We start from the raw sequence: 24,271 nt of genomic DNA, 5'->3' as shown, positions 1-24,271 counted from the left end.
TCTGATTTCATTATTGGTTCAGCTGAGCAATTTATATTTTCTTCATAAACTCCTTTTTCTACAAAATGTATTGCACGTATCACACACATCGTGCCCCATATATTTAAAAAAAACGCTAGAAATTATCACAAATCAAACTAACTCCTTCATTTTGATACCCAGTATGCAAAGCAACTGTACATGATGCCGACGCGTCTTTTGTTTTCCACATGAAATGGAACATACAATTCAATTCGATGTCTTGTGTGTGTGTTATTTGCCATCACTTATATGTGCATACGCTGTTTTGCAGCACACTGTGTCTCCAAATGCCTATTGTTTCTATAAATGTGTAAATGAAATTTATTTGGGAATCGAATTTATTTTCAATGTAATAAATAAATAAATAACGAGATTTTACTTGGAAAAATACACATGCGAAAAATGCGGGAAAAATCCAAGATAATTTGATGAGCGCGAAAGCCTTGCAAAAAACTGGGACACGCATTCGGAATGCGGCCCAACAAAAGATGCAGGAAGCCGTTTGCCATTGGATTTGTAAGCAAATGAATGAGACACAAATAAACGAAATAAGTCTCAGGCGCTATGTTTACTTTATCAAGCAATAAAGGTAATTGTGCGTACATGTAAAAAGTGATGCATTGGAAATGGTGTACACGAAAATGGAGTTTTTGATGCGTAAATGTGCGATTCAAATAACACAAAATCAGTGTTTTTCTTCAAATTCTTCATTTCGGTTTTTAGTGCATGGTACAAATAGTACCAAATAAAGTCACAAAAATACGTCAAACGTGCGCGCGGTTCTATTTTTTCACTTTGTAGGTTTACGCGCTCGCGTGTGTGTGTGTGTGTGCCATTGCTCATAAGTATTTCTATATATTTATAAGAATTATTATAATAATAATAATTTTCTGGCATAAATAGCAAATAAAATGAGTGTATGCGGCGCGCAAAACACCAAAAATCGCTCGATTCGAGCAAATGAATGTTTCGCATTTCACGCCAAACAGCTGAAAACGGGCAACAGACAAGCGAATAACATGCATGCTGATGCTATAGCATCCAACTCGTTGTTGGAGTTTATCTACATACGTATAATATTTGTGCGATTTTATAACGCTGTCTGGGCAATTACGCATTCAAATTGCGGAAAGAATCATGTTGCACAGATATTCAGCACATTGAAAGTACATGGCACCATTTATTTGATTCGGTTCGGTTTGGTTTGGTTTGGTTGTCGACGAGTTTCAAAGAGGAAGAATCACAAGATGAAGGAGATGAACACACACGCCCAACATGTAACCAAAAACACAACACGATGATTTCGTATAAAATGTTTCAAAGGCAATTTCTTTTGTCAAATATTATTTTGAAATGATAGGGCTTATTTTATTCATCTTTTTACTCTGTCTATTCGGATGTAACAGCATCGCACCATTTTATTCATGTGCGTTTTGGTAAATCTGCGTGCCATACTGCTCTCTCGCGCGCTCATATAATATACACCGTTTAAGATGTTTGACATTCTTTTGCCGATTTTTTTTTATCCTTTCATTGTTATTTCTTCGCGCGGTTTTCGGGTTTTTTTTCCTGTGGCTCTTTTCTTTTCGATTTTTTTCCGCTCTCTCATTCTATCTCACTGTAATGTGACACATGTGTTTTCAATTTTTGTCCGTATTTTGGCATCCAAATTCCTTCTATCATTCATGCCATAATGTAATATCGCATTGACGATACATTTTTTTTGTTCTTGTTCTAATGCCGAAATCAAATAAATAAAAATAAATACACATAGAATAGGTATTTCTGTGCAAATGGCAAACAGCACACAATAAATGCTGGCAGCATGGTGTGCGCGGCGCAGTGTTGCACAGCTGAAACGGAAACATGGAATGAAACAAACAACAAAGGATAGAATATCGAATTGTGAATTGGAGGAAAATGCGTGCGCCCACACTTATTCTGATTGTCAAGATGAACCTAGGGATCAGTACACAAAAATCAGATCGATGCAAGACGAATGAATAAAATGGTAAAGAAATCGAACATTGAAAACTCAAATTGAAAAGAAAATTGGAGGAAAGCGACCGAGAGAAGCAATTGAAAAAGAAAAATCTATAAGATGGAGATCGAAGAAGTGAGTTGAAAGAGAAAGGGGATAAATTCAATGTGGAAAAAGGCATGTGTGACATGTGACACGTATTCATTATGAATGTGTAACTAGAAAAGTCGGTTAAAACGATACTCATATCATATCACTTACAGGATACGTCTAATTTTCCTGTTACGACCCTCTGCATTATAGAGACTTTACAGCACGCATACGAGCATTAAAGGTACATACACACACACATACAAAATGAAACGACGAAAATAGAGAAAGAGAAAATAAGCAAGCAAAGAGTGAGCGAGAGAGTATTGGGTAGAGTTATGTAGTGAAAAAGCACCACAAAACACGTGCTGGTGTCTCTGCTTTTGAGATGTTACGACCGCTTTTTATAGCATTTCTGTATGATGTGCATGTGTGTGTTGTCGCAATTTTAATAGCCTGAAAGACACATTTCGCCTGCAGGTGACAATGTCAAAAGGTAATTTTCTATTTTATTTACCATATCTCGTCTTTGTATTTATTTGTTTCTCGCGAATTTGTTCAATTTTCCGTACATATGCATGTGTACACATACCGTTTTTTTTTTTCGGCAATCAAACCGTTTATCATTAAACGGCATTGTATAATGTAACATATACGCATTTGCAAATCAACACGATGGAAAATGGAATAAAACGACATGAGCAAATGTGGAATGGATAATATTTTCCTGTCTATCATCTGGTTCAACAAAATTGAACCATTACCATTTTTCATTGATTGCATAACAATTATTGAAAAATATATTTATTTATGCTATGCGGATACAATTTGAAATGAATTTTTCCTCATTTTTAATATTTGATTATTACAAATACAAATTTAAGGAATAAAAAAAACCATTTTTAGTTTGTTTTTGACGACGAAATTGAGCGAAATTTTACTAAGCCCAGCTTAACTTAAGTGACTTATAACATGAAAACTATCTAATTAATTAACTGTGTTAATGGAATTAGAGAAAGCTTGTTGTCAACAGGTATTAGAAATGTAATGGCTAAAAGGCGGTTCCATTGTTGGAAAATCGGTACAACCGATTTAAACATGTTATCAGGTATTAATGTCTTTGTTCTTTTTTTATGCCAATATTGTCACCTTGTATACATGTGTATTTGTTTAGATATTGTTTATCAACCTAAACAAATATATCCAAATCGTATGAAATCAAAGCGCCCACTGTTTCGAATGATATCAGTGAACATTCGAATAATTCACAACCAAAAATTGAGATAGCACACACTGTTGACTGGGAGTTGGTCGCATACGCACACTCACCGATTTCATTAAAATGAAGTGTGTGCAAATTTATACTATTTTAGACTTCAAATAAATCCCCAACCTACTAAATCTCTATTCATAATGGCAAATATCAAGATTTTTTCCGAACAAAACATGCGTTCACATTTTGAGCTATTTCGTATTTATTATAAGTTCTTTTCTATGTAAACGAAATGCTTTTCCTCTTCATTTAATTGGCCACATAAAGTTATGCAAAATGCACTACATTTTTCAATTATTTGTCCAATTTGCATAACATTTCACGACAATGACAGCAATTATGAAAAGTAAAAACAATATCCATAATTGACATCTATGCCACCTGATTGTTTATGAAATTTTTATTAGGATATCAACGAACAATCATTTCGTCATTATAAAATAAATAGCCTATCGATTTATTTTGGGTGCTTGAAAAGTGGACTCCATGTTTTTTGTCTAATATTTTGCGAATATTAAACACTTTTTTTTATTCGAGACATTGTTTGCATTGTCTAATACTCAAAATACAAATCTGAAGCCGAGCAAGTGTATTTAATGGACGAAAAACTATCATATAACTTTGCTGCTGGCTATGGAATCGTTATACTGTAGCAAGATATTGAGGTAAAAGAATGTATAATATTTTAAAAATCCTTTATATTTTTATCAATTTATTTAATTTTTGCATACTGGAAAGAGATTTACTGAACTATATTTATGCATCTCTCTGGGATTTAAAATATCTTTCCATTGCAATATGAATTTTTGTAATATTTTGTGAACGTTTTGAATTATGAACTTTCTGATGATGTCGAATTTTATACGAATACTGTCCAATCTATAAAATGATATAATATATTTCATAAATCGCAAATTGTATTTAGTAATATATTGGACCATTTGGATATTATAATAACCCTGAACTTCGTTCGATGACTGAAGTCATTTTGAATTGATAAATACCTAATTTAGCTCATCTTGTCGTTAGATACAAAATGAACCTAGAAATGAATGACTGAATTTTAATTTGGAATCACAGATTTCACACGAGATCCACTCGGTTTTGATAAACTTCGGTATAAAAAAAATATTCAAATGCGGTTCTTTGATTTTTGACATTTCAATATTTTAAATTATGATTTATATTTCTAACGTGACTTATTATTATCATTGATTTTTTAGACATGTTAAATGTCAGAATACGTAAAAAAGACCCACATATTTCTTTATAGGGAATAAATAATGCATTTTTAGTAGCACATTATTAAATTTGATTTTATTTTTTTATGAATTGAATATCAGAGAAAAGTATGAAATTAGCCATAAATAAATCAACGAAACGCGATTGACGGTAGCACGATCCATCGATTCAAGATGGACAAAAATGATGACAATAATAATAAAAAGAAGAAGAAGAAGAAGTGAACATAACATTAAATTGAGATTTGCGAATGTTCACAATTTATTGTAGTTTTTATGGCCAATCGCTCATTGAATATTCATAATTTAAATGAACAACAAAAACTACAGATTACAATTACGAATCAACACTCGAAATTCGAGTCTCGAATGTCCATTAGCAAATGTTCGACGATCACTTCGCGTCAATTTTTCCAAATATAAATTAAGATACCAAAGAGAACGACATGAGAGACTGTCTAGTAACAAAAAGATCAGCCAACTTAATAAACATGACATTGAATTTCCGAATCATTTCGGAATAACAATAGTGGTCGTTGTCCCCACTTCTTCTATATGTTCATGTTCGTGTGTGAAAAATAAATAAAATTATAAATGTTAAATTACACATACACACACACCCAGAATTGCTCATCCGTCTTCAAAACCATTTACAACGGGTGAGAATCCAAAATCCGTTTCTTATTTAATTAATTAGCCGGAGAAAAATTGTGTATATAAAATCCGAATGACCCGAAAATTACGGAATTTCATGACCGATTTTTAAGGCACTTACAATTATAATTACAACTGCACGCACGCATGTTCAACCGGCCCAAATAAAATGCAATACACACACTCTACACATATTTGCTGTACAATGCTTGTCATTTTTAATCGATCGAATCACCATTGAGTAATTTTTATTTACAAAACCAAGTGGAAAAAAAACGTCCATTAGAAAAATCGTCGGCAAAAATAAATAATGACAGTACAAGCAAAAGTCAATGTCGTCTTTGCATATCAAGAGTCGCAAGCAGCAAACGCGACTCATGGTTGCATGTGATCCGGGGCTGGTTACGTGTTTACATTTACTTTAATATGTCTGTCGAAGCAGCAAAACGTCAAACACCAAATTGCGCGAGAAAAACGATCGACAGCATAAAATTATTATTACATTAAATGGGTCTTTGTGCACATCTTGCTTATTAAGCAATTTTTTTTCTCTTTCACGTATTTAAATCTCGTTAAAGTCGCATCTCATCCTTCAAGTCAGATCTGATTTAATCGCACAAACAACAGTCGATCAACAACAACAAAGAAAAAAAAAACAACACTTTTGAATAGTTATCAATGATTTGTTTTTTTTTGTTATTGTTGTCGATGCCGTCACTTACTAGCTACTAAATATTGTTGACGTTTACAACTACGACCTATTATTTTATTGTATTTAATGCAGATACCTTTGGAATGATTTCTTTCCAATCAAATTTATAGCCAAAATAGAACCCAAGCATTTAAGACATTTATAGTAATGAATACGGCCTCTGACTTGAAGTTCAACGCTAAATAAATTTTTGCATTCTCGGTTAGTGTTAATCAAAGTGCCTCTTGTAATTAGCTATTTAAGCATAAAACAATGAATTATTTCTCATTTTACATTCGCGCTCACATTTTTATCAAGCCCAAATGAACGAAAGAAGAAAAAAACACAAACATACACACACACAAATAAGTAAATACTTGTAAAGAGACGAAAATAACAAACACACGACTATACACAGATATAATGTTAAAAGTACTGTGTTATAAACATGAGAATTTTAGTAAGCGTGACAGGTCAAATGGCCGCTTTTTTTCGCTGTTCAGCCTATGAGCAAATATAAGCCACTACTAGTATTTACATAAAAAACGATAAAATAAAATAAAAAAAGATTCCAATACACGACAATCCAATTCCAATGCACACAATTTTAACATTGAAAATTCATTTCTGTGCTCTCTCAGCACAAAAATGCACAATGCACTTGCTCGAGGTTTCAAGTTAATTTCTGAGGGTGACGAGCGTGTGCGCACAAGCGCTTACTTGCTCGCACACATTCAACTCTTGGCATTCATAGCATCAAACCTCGTTAAATTGCTGATTTAATTCGGAAATAATAAGAAATACGAGTAAATAAATGTGAATACTCTCACACTATATGTGAATTCGATCATTGGGCCGCCACATTTTGAATGACGGATACTGAATATACTGATGTATTCACATTATATGCACATCCATTTTCAACTAAATTAAACTTCATTATTGTTCGTTAATATTGCTCATAAATAGGTTTCGTATGTCTACACACAGCGTACATATGTGTTCCCAACAAATCAAATTGCAAAACGAATATTCTTCAACGAATTTTGGTTCTCACTTTCGCTATCAAACCCAACAGATTTCAGTCGTGCGCCCGCGCTCACATACACACACACACCCTGACATTTAACAGTTTATTAACGCATCATATTTTATAGTTAATTGTTTAGCTTAACAATTTGTAAAACTATGTACGTACTTTGTTGTTCGATATTAATATGTACAATGGTCGAGTAAGACACGAATAGACAGCCAATTTTAACTGTAGAAATATCGAATCACATGTTCACATTGCCCATTCAACGATACAACCATACCATGTGCTAAATGGTTTTTGTGATTTCATTCCATTTTTGTGTATGTATAATCATTTTTCATTCTTCAATTTTTTTTTTGGCGCTCAATAAATGAATATGAATACAAGAATACAACAATTCATATACGAACATAGTCGGAATACATCATTCACATATGAACTCATCATCAACCAGCATTCGTTTGTCTTCCTTTTTTATATTTATTAAATTAAATATTATTCCATTTCATGCGGTCGGTTTGCTGCCACTTTAGCAATATTTTAATATACATACGCTTCTACATCTACTATAATATGTATCTTTGTATAAATTTATGACCATTGACCATATTATTATTGTGTCCCCGCATATACATCGGGGAGTGCTTGGCAATAGTGCACGATGTGGTGAACACATTTCGCACGATGCATAAAGAAAATATTTTCACTCTTCGTCGGTGTGTGTGTGTGCGTGTTTTTTTAGTGTTCACTCTCTTGTCTGTGTTTTTCGCTCGCTAATTCTCGTCATCGAGTCGTCGTGACTGTGTATTGCTATATTGTTCACAACAACGAACTTATTTCATGTTAATCACACATTTTTTTTTTGGTAAGACTTTTCGGCTTTAATAGCATTGTTAGTTATATGACGTTATTGGCACCAACAAAAAAAAAACAGAAAACATTAGATAAAATAAAAGGAGTTTAGTTGACTTTTTCAATTAAATCAATGACAAAGAGTTTCATTTTATGCAAGAGAGACGATACTGGCCATACAGATTTCAATACGAAAAAAAATATGGTTATTAAATGGAGGTCAAATTACTTCAAAATTTATAATAAAAGCAATAGATCCGTTTGAAAATCTCCACTTGAACCTCTTCAAAATGAATCCATTGAAACGTTGCCACACTTCTTGGATATTTAAAAATGAATGCTTCATTGTTGAATGTTTTAAGTTGATTGTCGTCTTAAGATTAAAGTGTTGCATACTTTTCGACGAATTTTCGTTGATCAATCGATTCATTCAAAAATATGCTCAAAAGTATTTTCAGTATTAAAATAAATTTGAATTCATTAAACTGCACACGATTTGCATAATATTTGTGTAGTGGGACGTAGTAGGCAGCCCCTAGATGTGGATAACATACTCAATCGTACGGCAAGAGAGAGAGCGGGAGAGAGAAATAGATGTGTCGAGAGAACGTAATGTGTCGATAAAAGAGAAATATGTCGCATTAAAATTGTCTTTGTCATGGGTTTTATTACTTTTTATGCAGAGATTTGTATGAAGCATACATAATTCATAAACATTGAATGCACATACGATGGAAGATCGGGCATGCCCATGCGTTCAACAGAGACATGACATTCTCGTTCAAACGGAATCTCTAAACATTTGACGGTTTCAAAAGACATTCATTATAGTGAGTGTCATTGTTTTCGATCCCACGAACAAGCAACACAGCGACAGTAAAATGCACACACACACACACTGTTATATGAAAAGATGCGTACGATTGAAATACAAATCGCCTAAAGCAAAAATTATGACCAGAAGATTACCGCATTGCAATGATATTTTCTTGTGAATACAAAACAACAAATTATGAACTATCTAAAGCAGAGGAAATTCAAAAATCTTTATTCTATACCCCCGTCTCACTAGACAGAAACGAAGAATAGAATTTGCACGGTCTCTTCATCAGATCACCAATTATTGTGTACGCTTGCTTTAATCCGCAGGCTCTGTTTGTTGCAGACGTGTTTTTTTTTATTTGTTTGTTTCGTTTTGGTGAGATAGAGAGAAAGCGCATCAAAACGGTAGCGATTTAATTAAGTAGAAAAATATTTATACCGAAATGTAACAAGCACTTTAACACACAATTTACCATGCATTCATTCTCCGATGGCTTTTACTAAGTACAAAAGCTGTTAAGCATGTTCAGTTCATGTTATGGAAATCTATATATTGTTCAGCATTGGTAAGAGACTGATGCGAAAATTGTATCAGTTATGTGTGGATGCGACACGCGCGAAGCGATGCAAACTCAAGTAGAAAGAGAAAAAAAAGTGTGACGAGGAGCAGAAGGAAAAGTGATTTTTCATAAATCTTTCTTTCCAACCCAGGCGCTATTAGCATAAGCACAATTTGTGATATATTCACAATAGCACCGCAGAATGGAAGAGAAAGAAAAAAATGCCGCTGACTGAGAGAGGAATGCAACGAATTGGAAGAGAAAAAAAAAATGAAGTTAGGCTAGTAATTTTTATTCTCTTTTTTTTTTGTAAATATACCGCTCCTCGTTCCACTAACGTTGTTGGCATCTGCATCATCACTTGATGCTATCATTTTCAATTCGCTTCTTCGTTCGATAGGAGTTTTGGGTTCTCTCTCTCTCTCTTTCTCATTGGAATTCGTTGAATACGAATTTGGAGAAAAATAAAGAGTATATTCTAAATGCATGTGATGTGGAGGTAGTGTTGAAATGGCCATCATCATGTAGAATCGATGCACGTGTAAAACGCACTTCGAACATCATTCTCTCCACTGCACAATCGAAAGGTCGATTTTGTTGTAATCGGTGCGTTCACCGATCATCTTGTTCAAACGAACATTGGTGAGCATGCAACATAGTCGCTCTTCTTTTCGTTACAATTTTTTTCTTTTTTTGTGGTCCTCTCTTTTATTCAGGTTTAAATTCGTCTTCAGGCTTAAATTCGTTATTTTGCCAATCGAATCGATGTTATAAATGCAAAGTTTTGTGCTAAACGGCAGAATACGAACACAACTATAAACCAAAAACAATTTCTACACGTTGTTGACTCTCTTCTTGTTGGCTGCTTTTTTTCTCGTTCAATTCCCATTTGGTATTCTCAAATTCATCGGAGCAGCAAACAAATGGTAAAAAAAAAACAATAATAACACCAAAACACCGAACACTAGAGCGCACTCAACGAAATGAAGAAAGATAGATAGATAAATAGATATACGTATATATTTATATGTATATAAAATGTTGCTGGCAAACTGCATATCGAGCAAAAAGAAGGCCAAAACGACGCAATAAAAAATTGATTCCTGGTATTATAATACGTTGATGCAAACGGCATACGCCTGTCTACCATGATTGTTATACTATACACAAAGACAGCATTACAGCATTGCACATACACATACACACATACATTCATGCCCGGCAACTAACTTGGATATATTCGACATCAACGGATCGGAATCGGAATATCAACGTACATATTGCTATATACATATAGCAATTTTCTACTTGGAATTACGTGACTTCACGATCGAACAATGTTTCATATTCAATTTGCCAATTTCTAATCGGCCAAAATGGTGATCATGACTTTATTGATATGTGTATCCTCTTCGGTACTGATGCAAATTATTTCCGCAATATTGTGAGATAGATGAAGAAAAAAGAAACCAAATTAACAGTTCTTATGACAGTAACAACCACTATTCACATCGATGTGATGTCACTCACTCCACACGCTCTCACACACACATACACATGGTTAAATAATTTCAAATTCGAAACATTCCATCAATGAATTGATGAAAATCAACGTAAACTCACAAACGCCTTTAAATTACTTCCATATGCTGACGAAACAAAGTAACCGACTGAATGAAAATATAAATTTTTGATGCTTATTTTTTCATTTAAAATTTACGAATATTTATATTATTATTTTTCTCAAAGAACACTCAGTTCGAACTCACTGTGTCACACTAGATTTTTTTTTTTTTTTGTATTTGTTTGACTGTTGCTTATTTTTGTGTATCATAAAACTTTTAACGCGATTAACATCAAAGCAATAAAATGACGATATTTCAGTTTATTTGAGTGCGATGTCATCATGGGCACATATTCGGTTCTAGACGCGCTTTGTTTTCAAAACTTCACTTTACGACGAAGACAAAATAAAAAACACCAACAACGGAAAAGGAAGACGAAAATCGTAGACTTTTTTCTTTCTCTTCTTGTATTTCATTCAAGTGATCGGTCGAATGTGATCATCATAGAACCAACATGTATAAAAATCGATTTTATCGACTTCAACAACTCAAAAATGCACCAAATTTCATTCGTTTTGTCACTCATATTATTCCATGCTGTTGTCGTTTAAACTATTTACTATTTAAAGTAAATTAAATTGAAATTTACCGCATAGAGATAGTGTGGAAGCGTTGAAATATATCACAAATAGTACACGCAAATGATCACCACTGGATAACTATAGAGCACAAAATCGGTTTTATAACAACAAACGGAAACGAAAAAAAAAACACTAAGCGAACTACGACGACAACAACGATTCAAAGATTCACGCACAATATATATATATTTTTTTTTTTTGAACAAAAGAATTTTGAACGAGAAAAGAAATGAGTCTATAAGAAATTGTCCAAAAGAAGTATGGTATTAACATTGATTTGTCTACAGAATTGAGAAAAAAAAACTTGTTGCTCGTCTTCTTGAAGTGTATTCACAGTTCTTGATTATTGTTTAGAGAGACAGAAAACAACAAAAACAAAAAAAAACGCAACAAACGATAAATAAAACGATCATACATGCGCCGTGATTCTGACGAACGGAAGGTTTATACTAAAATGCTTTTGATATTGTTTTCAGTTTCAATAAGCAAGAAGCGAAAGAAACGTGTTCGTCTCTCTGTATATTGTCGGCCTGCATGTATAGAGGCGAGCACCTTGTGTGAATGTGTTCGTGTGCCCACCACACACATGTATTTTCTCTACTTATATATCTCACACTATATATCGAAATTCATAGCTGACACAGGGTTTGTTACAGCGTAGTTTTGTGTATACATCAATTCGATACGTGCTTGATGTTTTTTTTTCAATTCGTGCATATTACGCTGTGGTTCAGCTTCTTTGAAGCGCGCGGTACATACGCTCAATTATAAACTCATACACGCGATCGTTTTCTTAACAATCAACGATATACACGCTTGCCGCTCTGTGAGTGTGTATGCACTATTTCACGTCACTTGCTTCTGTGTATTTAGACTCTTTATATCTACATTTTTTTTATTCTTTCTTCTACTGTGTCCCGTCCTTTGTTAGCGTACACTTTTGATTTTTGTGTGTTTTTTTTTGTGTATTCATGCATACATATATTCCGCCGTTCTGTCGGTCGGTCGGTTCATGACTATTTTGTGTGTGCGGGTATGTCAGTGCCATGTATTTCAATAGTATCGGCTTATATGCGTTACCTATTAACAAATTATTACTTTGTGCTAGTGTATGTGTATTATTTTGAATGTTATTCGTAGTTTTGTATGCGGCTTCTTCTTTTCTCGCTTCTCCAGTTTTATTATGGCTGTGCTCAGCATAACTAACCATATTTCGTTGAATTCTGCTAATTGTTGTAGGGCCCGCTCTATCTTTCCCTCTCTATCTCTGTCTCTCTTTCTCTTTTGTACTCTCACACAAGCCATAAACTAATAATTGAAAATTATGTTTATATTTGGTGTATGTCTGATTCCAATTGTAATTCCAATTCAGAAACACATACACATACAAAAGCATCACATCTAGTGACAGTTTTTTTTGTTGTTATTGTGGATCGTATTAGAATCGAGACGGTATCAACATTTATTTTTTTATTCAACGCTCAATTGTATTTGCATTGAACATATATTTCCATTGACATGCATAAACGACATTTTCATGCATAATCGAGGTATTTGGGGTCCAATTCAATTTAAAAACCGCACATTCATCGATTATGAATTTTAACCAACGAAAAATATATAGAAAGAAACTACGAACAAAACCATTCGTGAACGGAGAACATTTTGAGAAAGAAAGAACATTCCATATATTCATAATCGGACTATCGCAACAATGACCGAAAAAAAGAGTGAAACGCAACCAAAAAGAAAAATAACTGCTCGCGTCATATATATAGAATATAGATGTTTCTAATTTTTGAATTTCTTCGTCGTGTTTTTTGTCGTTGGCTCGCATGAATGATGGTGCAACGTTCTCAAGTGGAAACATTTTGCTGGAAGAGAATAAAACAAAACATCGACACCGACTCTTGCATAGCACCGACACTCACTAATAACACCACCACCAACAACAACAACAATAACCAAAAACCGGATCATCAGAAAACAAAAACAAAATAATACTCAGAATATTTTTCGACGGATTTTGTTAGTTGCGTGATCATACAAATTAGGCAATTCCAAACTTTTTAACTCAACCCGAATGCTGAATTCATAAGCCATGATTTAGATTGGAATGAACCGCGTATATAGCGCATGGGCTCGAGCCCAACTTAAGTTATGGAACGCATATATAATAAATGCGAATGGGAAACGATGTATGTAGTTAAATGTTAAAAAGGAAAAGGGAATTAGTGAACAGAGCAGAACATATGAACAGCAAACGGCGAAGAAAAAAAAAACACACACACCACACATATATGTTTTGATTTCGTTTGAAATTTGTAGCCAAGTTTTTTTTTCGGTCGCAGAACAAGACGGAAAGAGACGTGAGCGGGGGAACAAATGCGACGCGAAACAAAACTTGAAATTCATTTCTGAGCGTTATAAGCCCAGGTAATATGTTGAGCAGGTTGGTCATTTTTTGAGACCATAAAATAACCTTTCTGTCTCTCAGCACTCTTTTACGCGATCTACACACGCATACAACGACTTTGGTGCATCCGAATTAAAAAAGAAATCGAAATGTTCAAGAGAATTCTACACGCGTTTAGCAAGATGTTTGCCATGTCGCGCATTCAAAATGTGCCATCGACATCGAATGAAAAGAAGAGTTGCGTTACGCATTGACTTGATCTTGAAAATGTGCCGTGTGTCCAATACACAACCATATAATCATTACAAATTCACAATGTCAAACGATGATGAGCATTTGCTTTCGAATTTGCTTTTTTAGTGTGTTCAAATTCGATTTTAATTCGCATGGAGTCAGTTTGTTGGCTGTTGCGCGCAATATGACATCAACATCACTAATTCGGTTTCAAGGTTAATTGAATATTCTTACATATTTTACGTAGTTTTTGTTGTTATTATTGGCGTGTATGTGCGTGTGTTGGTTGTACTCTTTGTCTCTTGATTCGTCTCCGATATTTTCTGGTCTCAGATGGCAATCGAGTTTGCTACATTCATAAATATACATATATGTTTGACATTTTTTTTTAAATGAGCACACATTTCACTGTCTTCATGCCATATATATTCACACACAAAAACTAAGATAGCAACCAAAATCATCACAACCACTAAATGTATGAACATTTTCGTTGGAGATTGCCTACCATCTGTGTATTTTTGGACTACATTAAAATTCTTGGAATGGAACATTTATGTATAGAGATGAATTGATTTCTTTCACTGATGAATGCATTTTAGAATATTTGTTCGGGCTGCTGGATGAATCCATCCCTAAAAGCACGCGTCCAGTGCAAATAACATTCCAGAATTTGGTTAATACTTTTTTCGTGAGCGAAACAAAAATATGAAGATTTAAGCACTGATACCGAGAGATATAGAGAGAAAAAAACGGTTTTTCTACGGTGCAACATTCAAAAGCAAATAAAATTGTGCAAATCTATTGAGTCTATAACAAAGGGGAATTCGTTGAAATGAATATCGTCCATTAGAGGTATGAGCAGCGGCCTCATAAGCAAATTCGATTGAATTTTTTGATGCCACCGTAGATGATAGATAATTTGAATGGTACTTGGTATCCAGTTTTTGTTACATAGTAATTATTTTGCGCATTTACAATAATAAATGCCAAGCTATTGGCATCGTTCTTCTTGATGTGCTCGGGCCATCATTCTCGTATTCATTTTGTTTTTATTTTCTGTTTCTCTCTCGTTTTTGCAAAAGTTTTGTCACAATCTATTTTACTATTTTTTTTTCTATGCATTCATTCATTTTTTAAATATCATAATCGTTCGCATTTCGAAGATTGTTTTTTTTTCACAGGTCGTGCATGAATAAAAAAAAGCATTATTAAAGAACCTGAAAATTCATTACTGCGCTATGAGGGTGTGTGTAAGACATAAAAATTGCTATGAAATACAATAATTGCACCGTAAATGATATTAAGGAAATGCGAAACAAAGAGGGAAAAATGTTTTTAGTCCTTCCGCTGCGCGCCAAATGTTCCATATTCCAAACTTAATTCAATTTTTTTATGTGTATGAGCGTGTCTTTGTTTGTCTTGCTTGTCGTTAATGAAGATTAATTTTTACTACAACAACAGGTGAGTAAAAAGACAACAACAACAAATCTCACACACAATCACATAGATATAAAATACGCAAATCGCCGAACACACAATACAGCGTATATAAATCTGAGTTTGTCAGTGGTTCAAGTGACATTCATAGAGATAAAATGGTAAGAAAGTTGGTGGTGTATAAAGAGCAATTCATTAAATGGAAGCACAAAGACCAACACATCATGCCCATAGCTTCTGTACCGCAACTGAGTCGCGCAATGATCATGCATTTTCTTGCCACTGTTCGACCGACTAATGCAATTTCTTCTGGAAATATTCATTTGTTTTCGGCTCATCTCTCTCTCTCTCTCTCACTCCCTACTCCAGGAATATTTTTATTCGTTAAACTGTACAAAACAAAAGAATATTAACGAATTGATTAGTTATTTGTGTTGGTTGTTTTTGCTACAAATGTTGGTGAAACTTGTTCATTGTAAACGTAAAATAAGACGTATTCATATGTTTATGACGCTTTTGCACGCACATTATGAGCGCATTGTGGTCTTTGTTAGAAATTTGTTTTTTTTTTATTCGTTCGTTTGTTCATTGTATTGTCGATGGAATTAATGAATCCCCAGCAGTCAGGGTGGAATTTTCAAATGGAGCATAATATCTAATCACATGCGCGCATGAAAACATATCAGCAAAAATTACATTTTCATTCTTTCCATTTGACCAAAAAAAAAACATTCTCGTTTGTTACGTGTGTAATTTTCGCTATTTTTTATATGTATTTGTTTGGTTTTGTATAACAAAACAAGCGAAAAAGTAGCATTTTGTTCACCTTGAATAATTTAAAGGATGAATTTTCCAGTGTTATCCTTTTGACGTTGCTGTCACCATTGGTAGACATTTTTGCATGCAACATTTTTTTTTCGGTTCCTTTTCATGTGTTGGATTGTGTTGTAGCGCTGATGGTTGGTTGTGTTCACTTTTTTTTCGTTACGATTTCATTTTGGTAAATAATAAATTATTCATTTTGATATGATTGCCTCATTTATTCTTTTGTTCGTTCCATTTTTGCGGGCGTTATTTATCGTTGGATTTTCAACTTTCTCTCTCAATGTCAGAGCGATGCTTTTGAGAAAATGAAATAAAAATGTTTAGAGTGGCTATTACGGATTTAAAAATATTTTTCGGGTGAATTGAAACCAAAATATTCAGTTCATCCTTCATCGTTGCACCACCGATAAAATATAATAATTCGCTCGTTTGGCTTTGTTGTACTTGATGTTGTCGGTGTATGTTCGTGTTGTTCATGTATGAATACGGTAATGGCAGGAGTTTTTGTTGCACAATCGCACCAATTACCGTTATGTTGAAAGTTTTGAAATAAACAATTTCGCATTTCGGCCGGATCAAGTTTTGTTTGATGATTGCGCGTTGATGTTAGATAGATGGATAGGGAGAGGAGAGAGAGTGCAATGATCTACACAACGATGGTGGCAAAAGTAGTGTTATCGTGTAGGTTTTCTTGTTGGTGTTTTTTGCGCAAAAAGCAACAACAATAACAAGTCAGTGCTGATTCGTTTCATCGTTACAGTTTGTTTCCATCCGACACATTTGATGCTTGTGATGAAACAAAACGCAAATTGAAAAATAAAAGCAAGAAAACTTTGAATATGCTGCCTTTTGTTGCACTCTTCCGTATCGAGAAGCAATCAGGAGCTCGTGTGTTTCTATGTATATTTATGTGTCTGAGGCAGTCAACCAACGATTCAGCGAAATGAAAAAGCGGGAGGAAAAAGATATATACACACACAAATACACATCATGTAGGTGCAAAATATCTAATATTCTGAATCATTTCTCTGAACATACCTCACAAATGAAAAATAAAAACCGGTTCGCGCTTCACTTTATCTCTTTTCACGTAGAAAACATATGTAAGCGAACGGAATACGATATAGATTATGATTTTATGCAAATTTAATGTTAATAAGGTAAGGAGTGTTCTGACTATTCACAGAATGTACTACATGCATCGTGCCGTGCCGCTTATACGCTCGTTCTTGTTGCTCTCATTTTTTGTCAGTCTATCAGTGCGCAACATACACACATATTCATCGACATACCGACTACTTAGCAATATTAAAAATAGAGCAGAATGAAAATAAAAGAAGAAAAATGGGAAGAGAGAGAGAGAGAAATGTGAAAGAAGACGAACCGAATTACGAAGAATTCATAAGTGTAGTGACGGCAACGACAACAAATGCGACAACACCGCTGATGGGAATGGAAGAAAAGTGAAATGGTGATGGGGAAAAAGGAAGAAAAATAGAAATGATTTGCTCTTTGTGTAAAGCATATGAATGGATTTTTGAGCATGTGGATTTCCTTTTATTGTTATGCATCGCAAATTGAAGTACGCAGATATGCGGGCGGTATGAATGAAAGAGTACGAGTACACGAGTGCGAGTGCGAATGCGAATTTGTAACGTTTATTCCGTATTACCCATTCACCAAATCTAAATGCAATGCACATTTATTCCATTGTTCCATTGTGGAGATAATATGAAAATCCTTCTGGTGATGCTATAGCGCCTCTTTGTTGCGTGTCGGTGTGTGTACTCGAAACATTTGACCCGATGCGATTTCGTTTTATAGACAATTCATTTCGACCTTCCGAAAATGGATGATTTCTACTCAATGATACCTTATTATATAAACATCAGTGCACAATGTCGATTGTAGCAAATATAATCTGCGAAACCATGAGCTTATGCTTTTAAATTACAAACTCTCCCCCTTTATTTCCCCTTTCACTCTTTTTTCTCTATCCAATATTTTCACTCAATAATACTGCAAACACTTTTACTATTACTATGACTAATAACAATAACAGTATAATAGTAATAATCATGCATTGTGTGCACCTATAAAACATGTATGTGCTTTGTGCCTTGTATTGATGTTATCTCCGTTTTTGATTGGGCTCAACTGTTTTCGGCCCCAGGTAGGCAGGTAGGCAAGCAACTGCCGGCCATCAAGTATCAACCATTGCTCTCCATATACGTGACCATTTAGTTTGTTTAGCTTATAGTTTCGGCCAGAACGGACAACTACGAAACTGGGCTCGGGTGTACCAATTCATTTTTTGCTCTCATTCGTCCTTCTCTACTTCATCTTTGCATTCAATGGAAAGCATCGATTTCGTGGCTCCCAATGGACGAATATAATATATGTTCACGTATTATTCATTGCGACTGATTAACACTAAAATATTTAGTAGTCTCCATTTCCTTTATTACTCAATGAAATTCACTACAATGAAAATATAAAATGTTATGGGGCAACGCATCGTATGAAAGCGAACAACGTACAGTAATCGCTTGAATGCCATTGTGCATACAAATAAAGATATCGACATCAAATTCATTCACTCAAATTGAAGCATTGCAAACATGCTCCACATATACATACTCTGGCTGTTCACGCTATTTTTGAATGCCAAAAATTATTATTAGTATTTTGTGTGTTCACGCTTAAGCGCTCTCTCTTTGTCCGAAAAAAGCTTTAAAAACTTTAAAGCAAAGCGAAGAATGAGTGAGAGAGGAAGAAAGAAGAAAAATTGAAAGAAAAAAAAACGAAGTGGAAAAAAGTAGATTGGAAACGACCTCTCAGGCGACGAAAGGAAGATTGCGAGTGCGAAGAATCTCAAAGGAATGCCGAATCAATTTTCGGAAGAACGCATTTCCAGTAGGAATGTTGGTTTCATTTATGCCGCTTCTTCTTCTTTCTTCATTGCCATCAAAAATATAATCAAATTGCATGCTTGAATTTCCTATTGTGCTCCAACAATCACACCAGCAGCACTAATATTTTCATAACATATACTACACAAATTGAATTTTTCGTTAAGAAAACCTGATGAAATGGAGGCAAAATGACAGCCAACCCAATACAAACACACACACAAACACACAATCGCGTGCTCAGACACCCATAAACACAAGATTGTGGAACGAAACGAACGAACAAACGAACATGGGAAAAATATAGTGAGAAAAGGTAAGCTTTAGTATTTTCGCACTCTCATTGTCGTCACAAACGTGGATATGATGCTGCGTCTCATAGGTGTGAATTATAAATCAATGATTTGTGTGATTTAAAATTGCACAATAGCTTAGCATCTTATTTATACATACAATAATACGAGCGACGCTCGTTCTCGACACATTGCACAACGACAGCCGGTTGAATTAAGGTATTCAATTTCTTCCATTTTCCGCCGCGAGTACTCATTCATTCATTCGTTCGTTCGTTCACCACTTACAGCAAATAATTTTTTGATAAATGGAATCATAATTTCAAATAGCATAAACTCGGTTTGCATTCCAATCATCCATGTGACAGACACTCTCTTTATCTTTTTGTGCTAAATAGGGTGGATTAACAGCTGCACTTCAGCGCACAAAGTCACAAATTGTCACTTTGCCAAAAGTGTGAACTGCTGAATGAATGTGAAAATAACAACAACAAAACGACCGGTAAACGGTGAAAACTCTTTTATGCTATTTTTTTTTTCAGAACGTAAACTAGTAGCAAACGTATTATACAAATTTAATTCGAAGAAATCGAATCGATTGAAAATGATCATGCGTGAGAAAATATTGGATGAATGTCATTGAATCATTGAATTGATTCAAGTTTAAACGTATCAAATTCGATATCCTGTGACGATTTAATATAATTCTATCTCTAATGTGTAACCTTTATATCGAATTAAGCCACATCAATAAACATACCATTTTCATGGAGAAACTATTCAAATTATAATAATAATTTTTTTCATCCACAAATTAGTATTCGATGAACTATGATTTTTGTATGATGCGTTTACGACTTGCTATTCATTCATTATCCTTGTGTGTATGTTATTAATAAATAAATGTGCATAAGTTCGATACGATTTTATAGTTTCATGAATGCATTTCCATCGGCAAAATCAGCTTATAAATCTGAGGAATAAATGGTAATTGATTGGAAATAATAGACTACACTGAATCGATTTAAATAAAATTTAACGAATGCAAATGATTATTGATTGGGATTGAAGCATTATATGTTATGCACAACGGACAATACAGCTTAAGTTTATTAGATCGACACCAAAATGACGTGATTTTCAGTGTGGTGTATTCAATTCAGAATTATCGTATGGTGGATATTAATGCATGAAAATAACGAAAAATGAACGGGCCTAAACCGATTTGATTATATAGTATTTTAAAGCAGATTGAACGGCGATGGAAATGATGACGACGATGACGGATGGGAGGTGACACACATACACATTTTAATTCTATGCAGAAATACGCACAATGTTGCAATCACACAATTGATATACGATATGCAACGGGTATTATTTAATCAGTAAAATTATAGCTTAAAGTTTAACTACACCATCCCGAAAACTAATGTTGTCACCATAATATAACACCACAACCTCGTCTGTATTCGTTTCATGAACCAAAAATTTGTTCCCAATTTTTTATTTGAATTTGGAAAAAAAATTAGTGCGCATAAAAATATTCATGTGATGAAAATTTTATTGTAAAATGTGAAAATCATAGGTGATGACGAGGGTTCCTAGGGGTCGGATGACCCCCCTAAAATATTTTTAGGAACCCTCAACAATTTTGGAAATAAGGACCTTTTTTTTGCTCTTCACTTTTTTTGGCCGAAAAAATTCTTCCGATTTGCTAGGGATTTTCGCCTCAAAATGTGACTTCCAAAAAGAAAAAAACGATTTTCTTGTCATTTTTGGATTTGCAAGGCAATTTGAAGTAGGAAAATTCTTTTGATTTGCTAGGGATTTTCGCCAAAAAAGTGAAGAGCAAAAAAAACGATTTTATCCTCATTTCGTACAAATTGTTGACATCGTCCAGGACCCCCCATGGAGTTTTCCAGGGACCCCCTACGAAATTTTGCCATCACCGCCCCCTAAATCTTTTTACGTCATCATCTATGGTGGAAATGAACGAATGTCAAGAAAAGAAAAACGTATACGGGTGTTATGGAACTGAATGTAAATCTCACTACTACGACCCAGTTCCCTGGATCCAGTGAGTAAGAAAGTATATTCCTCCTCCTCAGAGGAGCATTCTCTGATTTTGTCCATTTGATCGCTATACTCGAAATTGGCATTATTTTGTGATAAAATTTAGGTGGCGGCCTACACACCCTTTAACTCGTTTGGGTCCAGCGAATATGTGGTCGAGAGATTTAAATACGATTCGATAACAGCCTGTATATAATTACAGTTATTAATATACAAACAAATAACTGATTTACAGCAATATAAACATTTCATTAAAAATCGGTTTAAATATCATATAAATGAGTTTATTTTTTTTTTTACTTTGACGTTAAGTAGAATTACAAAGTGATATGTGCTGAGTATATTTAATGACGAGTGGCAATGAGAAAGGGATAGAGTTTGGAGGTGGGTGAAACAAAAGATGGATGAAGTCCATTGTTAACACACAGTACAAAATACGCATTGAAATCTGATGCCCAATGAAATCGCATCATCAATCCGTTTCACTGGATCCTTTATATACATACAAACGAATGAAGCACAACCCGAATGCATAATGAAAATAATGAATATTAAATTGTCGATTGTTTTAAAAATAAAATAGTACCCCTTCTAAATTAAATTGTATTCAGGTTAAAGGTTGATAATACTAACAGCATCGATACGAACAAAAAAGTGCGCGCGCGAGAAAGAGATGGAAACAAAAATAAACAACGATGTTGTGGCACCGACGGAATATTATAACGAAAATAGCCAGTATAGAAAAATCAAGTTTTCACGAAGCTGAACATAAAGCCTGTATGAATATAGGACGATGATGAATAAGACGAAGTTGGAGAAGAAGAAGAAGAAAAATGACAGCAGCAAGTGGCAGTGCTGCAAGATTGAAATATGGACATTAAGCCAGTAGGACAAGTTTAAATTACGAATTTTGCACAAGAAAATCGGTGCGAACGTTTTTGAATTCTTGTCAAAATAGAAGAATGGCTGACAGACAAGACACACTTGTCTGCTCATACCAAAAACTTGAATAAAAGATTCGTTTTAATTAAATTAATTATCGAATGACAATGGCACGCTCACCAAAACAAAGTTAAATTGTGTGAGCATCGAGCAAAAGCGTGTGTTTTTTTTAATTCCTTACATTCAGCAAGATAGTACTGCAGTGTGGCGTGTGTATTTAAGACTTCAACCTCCTTTTGATTTCTTTTGGATTATCATGAAACGTTCAAAGAATTAAATAAAAAGACAAAGTCACATTGTATATTTTCAATTTGGTCCAAAGAAATTTATTGTTGTGTTACTATTCATGGCCGACAATAAATGAAAATTCAATTACACCTGTGTTAAACTAACAATGGCATAAAATACTTATAAGATGAAACGAATATCGCGTTAATTCAGTGCCATATTTCCCGAAATTGTGATTGAACAGCAAATGTCAAGAAATATCAACCGAAATATAAGACTCTTCTCTTTTCGTGCAGTAATTTTTTGGTTGTTGCTTCAATAATTTCTGCTTGGGGCAATATGAAAACGGAAAATCGGTATAGCAATAGCAACGGTAATGGCAACCAGTAATGATGGTGATTATTATTGTTTCGCATTTCATTTTCTCGATTTATTGGAGTCCAAAAAACCACTTTTCGTGATTCATTCATGAATGAATCAATTTAACAAGGTGTTTCTCATTGTTGTATTTCGTTGCTCTTTTACGTTCAGTTGTTTCCTTTTATTCGCAACACACACAAAACTTGACAAAGCGAATATGGTTATAGAATCATTATAATTTATGAGGATTTAATCGCATTTGTGACAACAAAAAGTTCGAGTGTTGCAAGTGTATATATATATCGTTTGTGTATACATCTTTTATGTATAAGACATTACTCTAAAATGTTTTTAGCTAATATACATTTTAAATGGCATTTCAAAAACATACCGATAATTTATTAGACAATATCAAATGAACGGATGATTTTGTGTGACAATAGACGATGTGAAATGGTCGTCAAATCAACAGATTTATGAACAAAACCGATATGACGCCCATAAATTATATGAAAGACGAAAAGAATTAGAAGTGTGTTCATTTCCATTAATCTCACAATGACGGAACAGATCGAACATAGATGCTTTATTGTACGTCAGAAAAATGATGTTCATTTGCAGTGTCAAAATTCAAAAGCTGCGCACACTCTCCAAACGTCGTTAAAAATATATATGAGCAATTCATAAGGATTTTAATCTCATTTTAATTTAACGATGATATCAAAAATTAAGTTAATCAAAAACACAAAAATCAAACCATCGAAATTGTGGCCATCATTCTCATTTTACAGCTGAGAGCGGCACTTTGGCGGCGCATTGAAATCAATGAAGTACCAGAAGAGATAGAAACTGATAACCACCAAAAATGTAAACATCATGTCTAATCTCAAATCTTCGTCTCCATTATCCACTTGAAACATTTTGCCAAAAGTAACGTTCAAAACAATGCTCGAACAGGGGAAGAATAACAACAACGAAAAAAAAAAATGAAATGTAACAGAGATATTCTTTGGTAGCATTCTTTAATGTGGAAAAGATGCCAAACATTTTCTCCAATTTCCTCGATTACAACAATGTAGAAAAAGGATACAATGAACGATTCGTTTTGTAAAAAAAAA

At 34.1% G+C, this 24,271-nt stretch overlaps 1 protein-coding gene across 5 annotated transcripts in view; it reads right to left on the bottom strand.

Moving 5' to 3' along the window:
- Window positions 1-24,271, bottom strand: part of LOC116337855 (polypyrimidine tract-binding protein 1) — a 198,072-nt gene that overhangs the window by 147,245 nt on the left and 26,556 nt on the right. For 2 of the 5 annotated variants that reach the window (XM_031762795.1, XM_031762794.1), the window contains exon 1: window positions 11,436-11,855. The exons of the other annotated variants lie outside the window; for them this stretch is intronic. The gene's annotated coding sequence lies outside the window, so the exon portion shown is untranslated. Of the gene's footprint in view, window positions 1-11,435; window positions 11,856-24,271 lie in introns of those variants that run through there. 5 annotated transcript variants of the gene reach the window in all.

The sequence above is a fragment of the Contarinia nasturtii genome, unplaced genomic scaffold, assembly GCF_009176525.2.
Source record: "Contarinia nasturtii isolate CC-2019 unplaced genomic scaffold, AAFC_CNas_1.1 Cnas_scaffold_285, whole genome shotgun sequence".
Taxonomy (NCBI): Eukaryota; Metazoa; Arthropoda; class Insecta; order Diptera; family Cecidomyiidae; genus Contarinia; species Contarinia nasturtii.
Note: the sequence above shows the minus strand (reverse complement) of the source record. Positions and strands in the feature narration are given on the sequence as shown.